The sequence below is a fragment of the Bos indicus x Bos taurus genome, chromosome 26 (assembly GCF_003369695.1).
Source record: "Bos indicus x Bos taurus breed Angus x Brahman F1 hybrid chromosome 26, Bos_hybrid_MaternalHap_v2.0, whole genome shotgun sequence".
Lineage (NCBI taxonomy): Eukaryota > Metazoa > Chordata > Mammalia > Artiodactyla > Bovidae > Bos > Bos indicus x Bos taurus.
The window spans coordinates 34,008,785-34,022,818 of NC_040101.1; the positions used below are offsets into that span (position 1 = coordinate 34,008,785).

At 39.4% G+C, this 14,034-nt stretch overlaps 1 long non-coding RNA gene across 1 annotated transcript; it reads right to left on the minus strand.

The window, feature by feature from the left end:
• Nucleotides 1–297: 297 nt before the first annotated feature.
• Nucleotides 298–5,938, minus strand: LOC113884579. The gene is made up of 2 exons (XR_003508920.1): nt 5,246–5,938; nt 298–4,167 (listed from the first exon to the last, which is right to left on the minus strand). It is a non-coding gene; the product is annotated as an uncharacterized LOC113884579 (long non-coding RNA).
• Between the last annotated feature and the right edge of the window lie 8,096 nt (nt 5,939–14,034).

Below are 14,034 nucleotides of genomic sequence, written 5' to 3' on the forward strand. Positions count from 1 at the left end.
AAGCAGTATAGCCACTTTGGAAAATAATCTAGCCATTCCTCAAATGGCATACTAGTCAGTAATTTCACTCCTGCTGTTGCTGCTGCTGCTAAGTCGCTTCAGTCTTGTCCGACTCTGTGCGACCCCAGAGATGGCAGCCCACCAGGCTCCCCCGTCCCTGGGATTCTCCAGGCAAGAACACTGGAGTGGGTTGCCATTTCCTTCTCCAATGCATGAAAGTGAAAAGTGAAGGTGAAGTAGTAAGAGATAGATATAGTAAGAGAACTGAAAACATACATCAACACAAAAACTTGTAGATGAATGTTTATAGATAGGTTTATTCACAATAGTCAAAAGATAGAAACAACTCAAATTTCCATCAACTGATGAAAGGATAACTCAGCATATTGATACAATGGAATATTATTTCACCACAAGAAGAAATGAGGCATTAATACATGCTATGACTAGGGTGAACCTTGAAAATATTATTCGAAGTGAAAGAAGCCAGTCACAAAGGACTGCATATTGTATGATTCAGTTTATATGAAAAGTCTAAGATAGACAAATCTATAGAGATAGAAAGTAGATTACTGGTTGCTTAGGTCTTGGAGGGGAAAGGGAGATGGGAGATTCAGGGAGAATAGCGAAAGGGTGTGGGGTTTCTGTTTAAGGTGATGCAAATATTCTAAAGTGGTGCAAGATGCATGGTTCTGTGATTAGACTAGAAGTCACTGAATTGTACATTTTAAATGAGTCAATTGTATGGCATGTGAATTACATTAATAATATGTTTAAAAATCTGTAGCCACAGACGATAGGTAAAATGTGTAGGGCTGTATTCTAATAAAATTGTATTTATAAAAACAAGTGGGACCTCTGTTCTAGAGTGAGAGAATTTTCAATTTAAAAAAAAAAAAGCTATCTCTCCCAGCTTCTCTTGCAAAAGCTTGTATACAACTTTTGGGAATTGTTCTTAAGTAGAAAAGGTGTGCTTTTTGATTTCCTTTGTCCTTCCTATTCACTGGAATGGCCAGAGTTCTAGAAGCCATCTTGGACACTGAAATGACTTTGGAAAATGAAAGCCACACACAGTGGGCCACAAGACAGCAAGAGCCTGGAATCCTCACCCCATGAATCATCATACTAACCCCAACCTGATTTCATCCAGATTTCTTGAAAGAAAAAATAAATGTATGTCATGTTTAAATAACTTTTATTTTAGAGCCTTCCATTACTCTGTGCTCACAGCTGTGCCTTGTTCCAACTACTAAAACCCTGAAGGAATTAAACAGCCAGACTTCCTGGAGGGGCTCAACAGAATGTTATGGACATCCAATATCCAATTCTATGAACACAGATGTCCAATTCTCTGCCTCTCATTTTCTCTCTCTCTTTCTCTCTTTTACTCTCTCCCTCCTGTGTAACTTTTTAAAAAAATGTCAAATTTCACAAATACAAGCAGCACCACACAGAACAGGCCCAGGGTTTGCTAAATCCCTGTTTAGTCCAAGTCTTGATCACCATATATACAGTCTGTTGTGAATTTCTCTACAGATCAGGTAGTGTTAGCATTAGCTTGTGACTCACTTTGCTCTATAGGACAAAAGAAAACAGTTCTCTGAGCGGGTCCTGCTTTACCTTGACAAGATTAAAATAATGTCTGAAGAGCTCTTAAAGTGTCAGAAAAGATTTCCAAATATAATGTTGACCTTCATTCACAAAAAGGTACAGATACACTATATAGCGTATCTTTTCCATAAGGGTGTGAGGCATGGAACAGACCTAATATTCTTATGCTCCTCACTAAAAAATGTATCTCTGTGTTATAAAATAAATGTGTCCTCCTAAAATTTATATGTTGAAGCCCCAACCCCCAGTGTTGTCATATTTGGAGATGAGGCCTCTGAGGAAATCACTAAAGTTAAATAAGGTCATAAGCAACTTCCCTGGTGACCCAGTGGCTAAGACTCTGTGTGCCCAATGAGGAGGATGTGATTTCAATCCCTGGTCGGGGAACTAAGATCCCACATACTGCAACCAAAAGTTCACATGCTGTAACTAAAGATTTTGAGAGCTGCAACTAAAAAACCCACTGCAGCCACATCAATTAATCAATAAAAACAAGGTCATAAGAGTGGGACCCTGATCTGATTAGTGTCCTTATATGATGAGACACCAGAGACATCTCTCTCTCCATACATACATACACACACACACACACACACACTCAGGGAAGTCCATATGAAGACACAGCAAGAAGGTGAACATCTACAAGCCAGGAAGAGAATTCTCACCAGAAACACAACAGCCAGAACCCTGATCTTGAACTTCTGGCCTCCTTCTCCAAAACTGAGAAAACTAATTTCTGTGGTTTAAGCCAGCCAAATTGCAGTATTTTGTTACACAGTTCGAGCAGACTACTACACACTCCACAAGGGAGAAGATCCTACTTCAGCGTCATTTTCCGATTATCCTCTGATAAAATCCACTTTAACACCAACATGTTCATAAGCTAGCTTCACATACTCTGGACCTGCTTGATATTTCAACTTGACTCTTACTCTCATGAGCAATTTTTTGGGTTCTTGGAGGCTTCCTGCTAGGGTGCCTTCTGACTATACCTCCTCCTATGACATGTAGAATGACCAATCATCCTGAATTACCTGGGACTGAAGGGTTCCTGGAACTCAAGATTTTTGGTACTAAAACAAGGAGAGTTCTAGGCAAACTTGGACAAGTTGATCACCCTAAATGGGCAATGTATTCTATCTCCCCCCAGTTAACTGCTCCATTTACAGCTCTAGATTTTCTAATAATCCACACTACACAGATTCTCTCTGTTGAAGTCTCATATCCCTTCTACACAGTCCTCTTGAGAGAGTAAAAAAGTCTCCAGGCAAGCTCTCCCTTTCACATGGCCCACATGTAGTGCAAGAGAAACACTCAAACATCATCTGTCCTGATGGGAGGGACTACAACTTCCTTTGCTCCTGTGCCAAAACTTCTAACTGATGCATTTCTCCCACCCTTACAATTTCCCAGATGCAGTCATATACCTCCACACTTCCCAAAAGCAAGGGGACATATACCAAGCTCTCTGAGTAGTGCCGCTGAAGCCTCACTCACCAGACCTGAAGGGGAGAGGGAAAGCGTAACAATGGCTCTCTCCTAAACTGCTTGTCATGAAATCCTCTCTTTCAAAATCTTCTTTTAAGCCTGAAACAGGTGAAAAGTTCCAACCACTGAAAAATCAGTTCTTGGATTGTGATGACCAAACACAGGAAGCAAGATTGACCCGAAGCCCTGGAAGCTGAAAGCCCTAGATTCTTGCACTAAGAGCCAAGCTTCTCATGGGCTACTCCAGCCAATGACTGATTGCAGCATAGACAATGAGGCAGGCTCTTTCCTAGGACTCCTCTGACAGTGATTTTGGCTTAAGGATTCTCAACAGCCTTGCTAAATCTTCCTTAGATTGTGTAGAAGTCTAGGATACTTCCACCAATCTTCCTTCCCTCTTTCCTTCACTCAGTTTCAGAGTTCATCACAGTCTGATGGCTCTTCCAGCCTCCCCTTCTTCCAGGCTCCCTCCCCCAATCTCCCTCACAAGTGTTTTCCTCTAATAAAATCTTGCACATTTAATTTCATCATAACAACCATCCCACAGAGGACCCAGACTGATACAAAGATATTTCCTTCAAAAACATGCATCTGGGCAGCACCTCAGGTTGGTGTTTCATAGTTATTGCACTATAATGCTACAAGCAAAACTTCCAGTTCAGTATCCATTTAGGCTATTGATCATGAATGAAATAGTATGGTAAGAGGGAGCACCAGGGAAAATGATGGGATTTTACATTTCTTGTTGTTCAACAATGTCCAGTTTTGTTAAAATATATGTTTAATCTGTAGGAGTACAGAGTGATTTTTGGCCAGAGTTAACACGGTAGGTGCTGAATGTGTGAGTGTAGATACTATATATGTGAATCTACCTTTGGGTGGGCAACTGGGCTTGTGCCAGGACTTGGATGAGACGGTTGTTACATGCCACCTTGGAATTCCAAAGTAACCTCAATGCCAATATCAGCTTCTTCTTTTATTCCTCTACCTTTTCTTCTTCCCCTGATTCTTTCTCATTTTTCTCTTCTTTCCACCATCTTTCCTGTTGTGCCACTGCTTTAGAGATCACTAAAAAGCAATATTAGGAAATGGAATTTAGAGAGAGAACAGAGAACGAAGTCTTTTATTTTGCTTAGTCTGAAAAAGATAAGTTGCTTAAATCTGTACCCCAAAGAAGGCAGAATAAAAATAGCTTCCTACATTTCTTCTCCAAAATGTTAAATAACCCAAATTCCCTCCCCTCATTTTTCTTTAGAAGAAAAACTTCTGGTTGTAGTATATTTTTATACAAAAGTTCTACTGTGTGTGAAAAACAGCAGTTGTTACTCATTTGCCTCCTTTTTCCTGTGAGGTTTGTTGACCCAAACTGTATTTTACCCCAACAAAACCTCAACACTCTTCCAAGAAAAGAGGATTCCCCTCTGTGACTTCCACCAAGGACTGACATTTGTCAAAATGTGACAACACAGCTTTGTCTCCATTATAATAACAGGGAATCAAAAAGGTTTTATTATTTGTCTATATTAAGTTTGTATATATTAATAGAAATAATATAGCAGATACGGAAATAAAATATAAAAAAGATGAAATGATTGAATTGCCATTCTTCAAGTATTATCACTGTTAAATTTTATATATTTGTTAGTGCCTTTTTCTATGCATAATTGTGACCTTAGTGGCTATTCACACTTTGTTATTTGAGGGCTGGTTAATGTAGACATAAGATCAAAGGATTGATTCTCAGTTACAGTCTAAACAAATGGAAACCAGAAGAAATAGTTGATTTGGTGTAAAGTTCAATATAACACTTGTCAGCCCTTTGTCAAGGCCAGAGACTATTCAGTGATGGTGACCTCCAGTTGTTTTAACAGTCTTGAATTTACGAGTACCTGACAGGAGTTAAAATGTTTCCCTGAGGTGAGTAGCCAGTGTGAGTTTCCTCAGTTAACCTGCGCTGTGAGGTCAAGTGTAGGGCCAAGGATACGAGACCAAGCGAAACCCGAGGTCATTGGGAGAGTGATGGTGACCCGAGCATACATTCAGCTTCCTGCCCACAGTAAAATGCACAAGAGCTGTGACTTGGCCCCACTTCAACGGCAACAGGACGCTGAGCTGAGGGTGAATAGCACTTGCAGAAGCGGCTTACCAGGATAACAAGCACCCGGGGTTTGAACTTTTTAAAATGGAAGCACGAGAGATTTCAAACACAGGTCCTGCAGCCAAACTGATGGAGTTAGACCAGCTTCACTGAATACTAGTTCTATGATCTTAAATCACTTCCCCTCTCTTAGCCTTAGCCTCCTCGTATATAAAATGGAAACGGTAATATTTCTTTCTCCTGGGACTGTTGTTGAAGAAGCCATTAAGTGGTATGGCAACGCTGGTGTTAAGCACAATGCCAGACACGTGACTTGTATTACAGGCAGTAGGTTGTCACCAAGTCCCCAACCTTTCCCGGCCACAAACAGCTTCCACAAACAGCTTCCCTACCGCGCCCGCTCCCGGCAGTCTCTTCACCTCAGCCCCTCTCAGCCGAACGCGATCCCTCCGCGCTCGCGTCAGTTCCGGGGGAATGTGCGTGCGGCTCTTCGAAACACCCGGATGCAGTTATCATGGCTGCCATCAGTGAGGGAATCGCGATGGAGATCAAGTCAAGAGTTGCTCGCAAAGCACTCAGAGTTTGGAACTTCAAGGAAGTCAGTCAAAGGACAAAGGATGAGATCGCTGGGCAGCAGGATGTCCTAAACGGTCCTAGAAACTGCGCCTCTGCGATTCCCATTAACTTGCCGCCAAGTTTTTCTAGCTTCCCAGGTGGTAGTAGTAAAAAACCCGGCTTCCAAAGCAGATTTAATAAGAGAGCCGGGTTTGATCCCTGGCTGGGGAAGATCCCCTGGAGAAGGGCATGGCAGCCCACTCCAACATTCTTGCCTGGAGAATCCTATGGACAGAGGAGCCTAGCTGGCTATAGTCTGTGGGAATCCCAAGGAGTCCGATGGGACTGAAGCGGTTTAGCACGCACGAAAGTTTTTCCTAGAGGGGTCGCTCCTCTTGGCAGGGTGGGGCCACGCTTCCTACCCAGCACTTTGTGTGCCGGGATTTTGTTCCGGTAACGCCCTGCTGCCCAGGAGCTGAGTGGGTAGTGCAGTGACTGGCCAGAGAGGAAAGGGCGAGCGGGAGGCTAGAAGAGAGAGAAGTGGGAAGCCCTGGGGACTTATGAGGCGGCCAAGCTGGGTACGCTCCAGAGTGCAGCCCCGAACTGCCGCCCCCTCTGGAGCCTGTTTCCCTAGAGGCCGACATGCTCCTCACCAAGGAGCTCTCAGAATAAACCACAGGATTGTTCTCTGCCGACCCATCTTACCCAACAGTAGACTTTGATCCTCGAAAATATCTAGGACATGTAGAATTTTTTTTAACATCCCAAATACAAGCAAACTAGTAAGTTTAAGAGGGAAAGATCGCATGATGAGTCACCTGGTGGTTTTCTTTTAACGTTTAAATTTGGATAACATGCTTGTGACATTTTTACCGAAAGCATTCTTTTAAAATGACCGGTATGAGAAAACAGGTTAATATTTAAAGTACTCAGAATTGTTGAAAGTTGCTGCTGCGCAGTTATGATGAAACACGGGGACACCAGAATTATACCTCAAGATAAATAGCTTTAATTGCTAAAAGCTTCAGAAAATGCAACAATAATTCCAGGTGGTGTACATATATTAGAGTTAGTTCTTTCACAGAGTGCCCTATAAGTTTTGTCATCGAGTGAAACAGGAACAGATGTAAGTTGATAAACATGTCCTAGTAGTTAAAATTATTTTTTAATGCTTAATTGTGTGTGTATTGGATTCAGAATCTCAGTTGAAACCATTTTTATTTGTTTGAAATATGTAATGAGCTGATAATGTGTAAACACAGAATATTACTATTTTTATAGAAACAAAAATACAGAAACTAATGTTTAAAGAAGGTTGGGTGTAATATAAGGTATTACAGTGGGTTTTTTGGTTTTTTTTTTTTTTTTGGAGCAATTTGATACAGATTTTATTCACTTTTCTTTTTCTTTTTTTTTTAAAGTGAAATCACTCAGTAGTGTCCAACTCTTTGCAACCCCATGGACTGTATGTAGCCTACTGGGCTTCTCTATCCATAGGATTTTCCGGGCAAAGGTACTGGAGTGGGTTGCCATTTCCTTCTCCAGTTATTCACTTTTCAACAACCAAATCAGTCTTCTGTGTTCATTGCTTGTGAAGCAGTTTTACTGAAGCATCATTCAGGGAAAGAACATTGCCAAATCTTTTATAAAATGACTCTTGTCTTAATTGAATCTTACAGCCCAAATTTTCACTTCCCAGCCACATAAACAAGAAAGTTATATAATTTCCGGTTAAAAATAATCAAATCAAACCCCAGGTTGTAGTTTACACATTTTAATTGGAAGGGTTCCAGAAATAATAAAACAAGGTTATTTGAGAATGTGTTATAATTTGAATTTTCACTTAAAGTGTCAAAATTAGAAGAGCTGACCTAGAAAAGTCTTAAAAATGAAGAAGAAAAGAAATTGAATATTTACCACCTCTCTAAATATTCTGTTATTTGAACAGAAAATAAAATGACATTAGAAAGCACCTGGGATTTGTTTTTACGATTACATACTGTGTGCAAAGCACTGAGTTGATATTGGATGACAAAGTGCTTTGTGATACATAAAGTAATATATAAATCATGAACAGTTATTACTCTCATTCTTCTGGCAAAGTCATATCTCCCTGTGCTGTGTTTTAAGCTCCAGAACCCTTTTGTTTTTACACTAGTATTAATAGATATGGTTGTAATAGTATTTTAAAGGAACTGAAAATGAATGCTCTGTTAATGCATTTTAAATGTTTTCCCTTGCTTATGTGTTATCTGAGATTGTATTTATAAACACATTTGTACACATTAGAGTAATTTGATGGTCATGGATGGGGGTATGTTCTTACTTTTTGCTTTTTGTGTGATTTCTTACAGGTAGGTCTCCTGGGTTCTTGGCACAGTGCCACACGGACTGGACAAAGCATTGTTAAGATGGAAATTTTTATTACACTTATTGGTTCAAACACTTGACCTGTCTGTTTAGTTTTCCAATATTTTAATCAAGCAATTAGATATGGGATGAGTGCAATTGTGTGGTAGTTTAAACATTCTTTCGCATTGCCTTTCTTTGGGATTGGAATGAAAACTGACCTTTCCAGTCCTGTGGTCACTGCTGAGTTTTCCAGATTTGCTGGCATATTGAGTGCAGCACTTTAACAGCATCATCTTTTAGGATTTGAAATAGCTCAGCTGGAATTCCAGTACCTCCACTACCACACAACGGCACTCATCTAACACGCTAATGTTCAAAATTTTCCAAGCCAGGCTTCAGCAATACGTGAACCGTGAACTTCAACTTGTTCAAGCTGGTTTTAGAAAAGGCAGAGGAACCAGAACGCAAATTGCCAACATCCACCGAATCATCGAAAAAGCAAGAAAGTTCCAGAAAAACATCTACTTCTGCATTATTGACTATGCCAAAGCCTTTGACTGTGTGGATCACAATAAACTGCGGAAAATTCTGCAGGAGATGGGAATACCAGACCACCTGACCTGCCTCTTGAGACACCTGTATGCAGGTCAGGAAGCAACAGTTAGAATTGGACATGGAACAACAGACTGGTTCCAAATAGGAAAAGGAGTACATCAAGGCTGTATATTGTCACTCTGCTTATTTAACTTATATGCAGACTGCATCATGAGAAACGCTGGGCTGCATGAAGCAAAAGCTGGAATCAAGATTGATGGGAGAAATATCAATAACCTCAGATATGACACCACCCTTATGGCAGAAAGTGAAGAAGAACTAAAGAGCCTCTTGATGAAAGTGAAAAGGAGAGTGAAAAAGTTGGCTTAAAGCTCAATATTCAGAAAACTAAGATCACAGCATCTGGTCCCATCACTTCATGGGAAATAGATGGGGAAACAGTGGAAACAGTGGCTGATTTTATTTTGGGGGGCTCAAAAATCAGTGCAGATGGTGACTGCAGCCATGAAATTAAAAGATGCTTACTCCTTGGACGGAAAGTTATGACCAACCTAGACAGCATATTAAAAAGCAGAGACATTACTTTGTCAACAAACGTCCATCTAGTCAAGGCTATGGGTTTTCCAGTAGTCATGTATGGATGTGAGAGTTGGACTATAAAGAAAGCTGAGCGCCAAAGAATTGATGCTTTTAAAATGTGGTGTTGGAAAAGACTGTTGAGAGTCCCTTGGACTGCAAGGAGATCCAACCAGTCCATCCTAAAGGACATCAGTCCTGGGTCTTCATTGGAAGGACTGATGTTGAAGCTGAAATTCCAATACTTTGGCCACCTAATGTGAAGAGCTGACTCATTTCAAAAGACCCTGATACTGGGAAAGATTGAGGGCAGGATAAGAAGGGGATGACAAAGGATGAGATGGTTGGATGGTGTCACTGACTCAATGGACATGAGTTTGAGTAAGCTCCAGGAGTTGGTGATGGACAGGGAAGCCTGGCATGCTGCAGTCCATGGGGTTACACGACTGAAGGACTGAACTGAACTAGATGTGGGCTTCATAGAGTGAGCAGTATTTGTGGGATATTTGATGATAACTTTATTTCCTACCAAATGTAAAGTTTGATCTCAAATAGTTAACTTTTTTTGAGCCCTTACCATGTGCTAATCTCTGTGTTAAGTACTCTACATTGCATTATCTCACTTAATACTTAACAGTAACACATTAATTAGGTCTATTAAACTTGCTGTTTTACAGATGGAGAAATGAGGCAAAGAGGGATTAAGGTCTTTGCCCGTGGTCCCAAAATTATAGCCATGTTCTAGAGACTTCCCTTCCATTAGCTAAACCCTTAGAAGAAAACTGAGAATGGAACTCAGACCTGGACTCTAGTTTTACCCACCGTGTTTTGTGAATTAGGGCAAATCGTTTAACCTCTATGACTTTCATTCTCCTCTGCTGTAATAAATGAGCACTTTGAACTATTATATTTTATTGAATCCTGAATCATCAAAAATCCTTAAAAGGGTAACTTCACCACCATCTCTTGGATGTTCTTCTAAGCCCTTGACACTCATTCCCTAAGCTTTGATGCACATGTGCAGGCAGTGACAACTCTCTGGCTCCCTGGTCTGACCACACTGTAATATGTGGCTGATACCAGTGATGCCAAAATGTAAAATAACGTGCATCTTGGAATTGATGACAATAGATGATCTCTGAGCTCCTTTTCAACCCCAGTTCTATGACATCTGTGGCTTTGTAACATTTTATTACTAGTTTATGTATTTTTTAACGTAAATGATTCAAGATAACATATACCAAAACACTTCTGGAAAGTAGAAAAGTAAGAACCAAGTTTGTCTTTTTCACCTTTGAATCCCCAATACCTAGAGCAATGCCTAGCATGTAGTAAATACTCAAGAAATATTTACTGAATGAATTAAGCAAATCATCTTTTCATATTACAAATGCAGCTTTTAAAAATTGTGTTTTACTTGAAGTTGATGTAAAATATAATAGTATTAGCAGTAAAAAACAAATTTTGCTAACATTTTTTGAATGCAGAAGTGCACTGTTAAAAAATAGTGGTCTTTCTTTCCAGACATCTTTTCTGTTTACTGTTGTTGATTGTCATCAAATCTGGTGTATTTTTTTTTTTTATTTCAATGAAGTATAGTTGATTCACAAAGTTGTGTTAATTTGGAGTATGTTTTGTTTCTTGAAGAGGATGATGAACATTGAGATGCCAACATATAGGCTTATTAACAAAGAATCATAGAGATCTTCATTTTAACAGAAGCTGGAATATGGTATTTGATGTGTTTATTAATTTTTTATGAGTATTCTAGAGGTGATTAAGCATGCCATTCTTCCAAATGTTCAAATATGTCTGAGTTATGAATGATGAAAATAAACTATAACTGCACCATATTTTGAATGGGCAGAAAAGTGTTTTTTAAGTTTGGAGGTGGGTAAGTGTAAAATAATGTAACTAAAGAAATTACTCCAACTATATTTATATTTATGTCTACGGATGTCTGTATTTTCAGTTAGAACCAGGAAGGGGGGTACAGGGATCATTATAGAATTGTATAGACTGTTCTCTGGAGATCAGCTAAGTGTTCTGCTGTAGCCAGAAAAGCCATCAAAATATGAGGTATCTTGAAAGGCATTTAGGAAAATCAGCAAACAGTATCTTACCTCAAACAACAAAGTGGTCTGTCTAAATGTGAGACACATGAAGTTGTTTTATTTTCATGATGGATAGATTCAGAATGTTCAAAATCCTTTCAGTTCTTCCAGTTTTTTTTTTTTTTTTGGCTGTACAGCTTGTGAGATCTTAGTTTCCTGACTGGGAATTGAATCTGGGCCCTTGGGCAATGACAGAGTTGAGTTGGTTAGGACCACTGGACTGCCAGGGAATTCCCTCAATTCTTAAATATGACTATAGCTATAATTTTCCTCACAGAATTCTGGAAAGCCTGTATGCCTATATATCTAACTTATAAGACTGAATACTAATATTCCTAAATAGGAATAAAGTCACTTACATAGCTAGTAAAATTCCTCTCCGTAAAATAAGCTCTTTGTATATAATTAAGCACATTATTACTGAATAAATGTTAACCAGTAACTTCTCTGAATTTCTACAATCAGTTTGCTTTTTAGAGGACCCTTTTAACAGAAAATACTTTTTTTATTCCTTTATAGGTTACTGCTTGTGTGCTAATGAGGAGGGAATTATGTTCACCCCTCTTAGTACCTTTTTCCTTTCACAGGCTGTATCAATGTATACCTTCCTGAATCCGAAAGCCCAAAGAAGAATAAGCCCAAAGGCCCACAGGAAGTTGTTTTATTAATCCAAATAGAACAGTTCATTTTTTGAGGTTTTTAAAAAAGTGATTGATTAAAGGTTTATTCCTCTAAAGGTTTGACAAGTTCTCTAAGGAGTGATATTTATCATTTTAAGTTTGGAGCAAATATGTTCTTTGACTTTAGTAACTGAAGAATTTATTAAGTACCCCCTGTTTCCCAGGTGACACTACTGGTAAAGAACTCGCCTGCCAATGCAGGAGATATAAGAGGCCCAGGTTTGATCCCTGGGTTGGGAAGATCCCCTGGAGTAGGAATGGCAACATGCGAGTATTCTTGCCTGGAAAATACCATGGACAGAAGAGCCTGGCAGGCTATAGTCCATGGGGTCGCAAAGAGTTTGACAAGACTGAAGCAACTTAGGATACACCTAATGATTGCTTTGTACTACCTCAAAGTTTTTTCTTTAAAATTTCTACTATTTCCAGAAGCTTTTTTTCTCCATCTTTCTGTTTTCCTGTAAATAAGTCACAGTAAACTTCTCTCCCTTATCCTGCCAGCTGTGAATTCATCTAGACTGAAATCGTAGGATATATTCCCCTTATTTTGCATATTTTCTATATCTTTAAGAATTTATATCAAATATAAATGACTTGAAAATTTGGCATATGGCAAGAATCTCAGTGACACAAAATAATAAGATCAGAAAGGCACAGGACACTTGAAAGGCGGACTGGAAACAAAATTTTAAAAGCTTTTCATATTATTTACCTTCAGCAAATGTGAATTTATAAGCATTGCATTTAATCTCTAAGGCAAGTAAATTCTTTAAAAGGTTTTAGAGAACAAGGAATATAAATGGAATGGAATGTTAATTTAAGACCATCTTGGTTTTAATTTAGTATATTGAAGGTAAAGGATTTTACAGATTCCCTAATAACTTTATTCCTCAGATTCCATTTTTTTTCCTTTGAGGTCTCAGCCATGAATTCTTTTAATATGGAGTATTCATAAATTTATCCCACAAGTTAGTGAAGAAATATTACATTTCCTTTCTAACCATTACTAGAAAATCAGTCTTTATAGTTAATTGCTGAAATGCTTATGGCCCATTTTAATTGGTAGAACATTATTTTTATACTCTGCCTCCTAATTTGGTGACTGCGAGAAGCCTGTTGTTTAACAGATGACACTTATGAAGTGCTTACTCAGGGTTAAGAGATGAAAGACGACATACCTTGTGGCAGCCCTGGCAGTACCTATGTAAGAGTGATGTTTAAACCCAAGTGTGATGATGATCCATCCTGTGATGCAGGTGTGCATGGAGTAGAGAGAGACACTGATGGTTCTTCCCAGAAGTTCCAGAGCATATTAAAATTTGGGGCAGGGAGAGAGGTGCTTCATAGAACTTTGCTACTTTGAAGTGCCAGGCTCCTTTGAGGAGACTAAACAACATGGTGGCTGTATTTCTCAATAGGGACGGTGTTAACACAGGAGAGGACAGATCATCACTACTGGATCCTCAGCATTGCAAGATATTTAGCAACCTTGTATCAGTGGTCTTTTCCCACCAACTCCCTGGGGTCAGGAGGCACCTATGGCTTCCTCCCTCCCCAGTTCTCATCTTTATATGGCACTCCCTCCCCAGTGCTCACATTGACTATCACCTTCTAACTCTTTGTGTTCATGTCTTTCTCATTCATTTCCTTTCATTATCCAAAGATTTTGCTATCTGGCTTTCAGTTTCCATTCCTTCCCCAAGCCCACCTTTAAGCCAGGTGACTGAAAATTCCATATGGGTTACCCAGCCAACGGGGCTTCCCTGGTGACTCAGTGGTAAAGAATTTGCCTGCCAATGCAGGAGCTGTGGGTTTGATCCCTGGGTTGGGAAGATCCCCTGGAGAAGGAAATGACAACCCCCTCCAGTATTCTTTATTTGTTGTTATTTTTTAAATTTATTTTAAAAATTTATTATCTATAGCTGTATCAGGCCTTAGTTGTGACATGCAGGATCTTTGCTGCAGCATGCAAGCTCTTCTCTAGTTGTGGCACACAGGCTCAGTT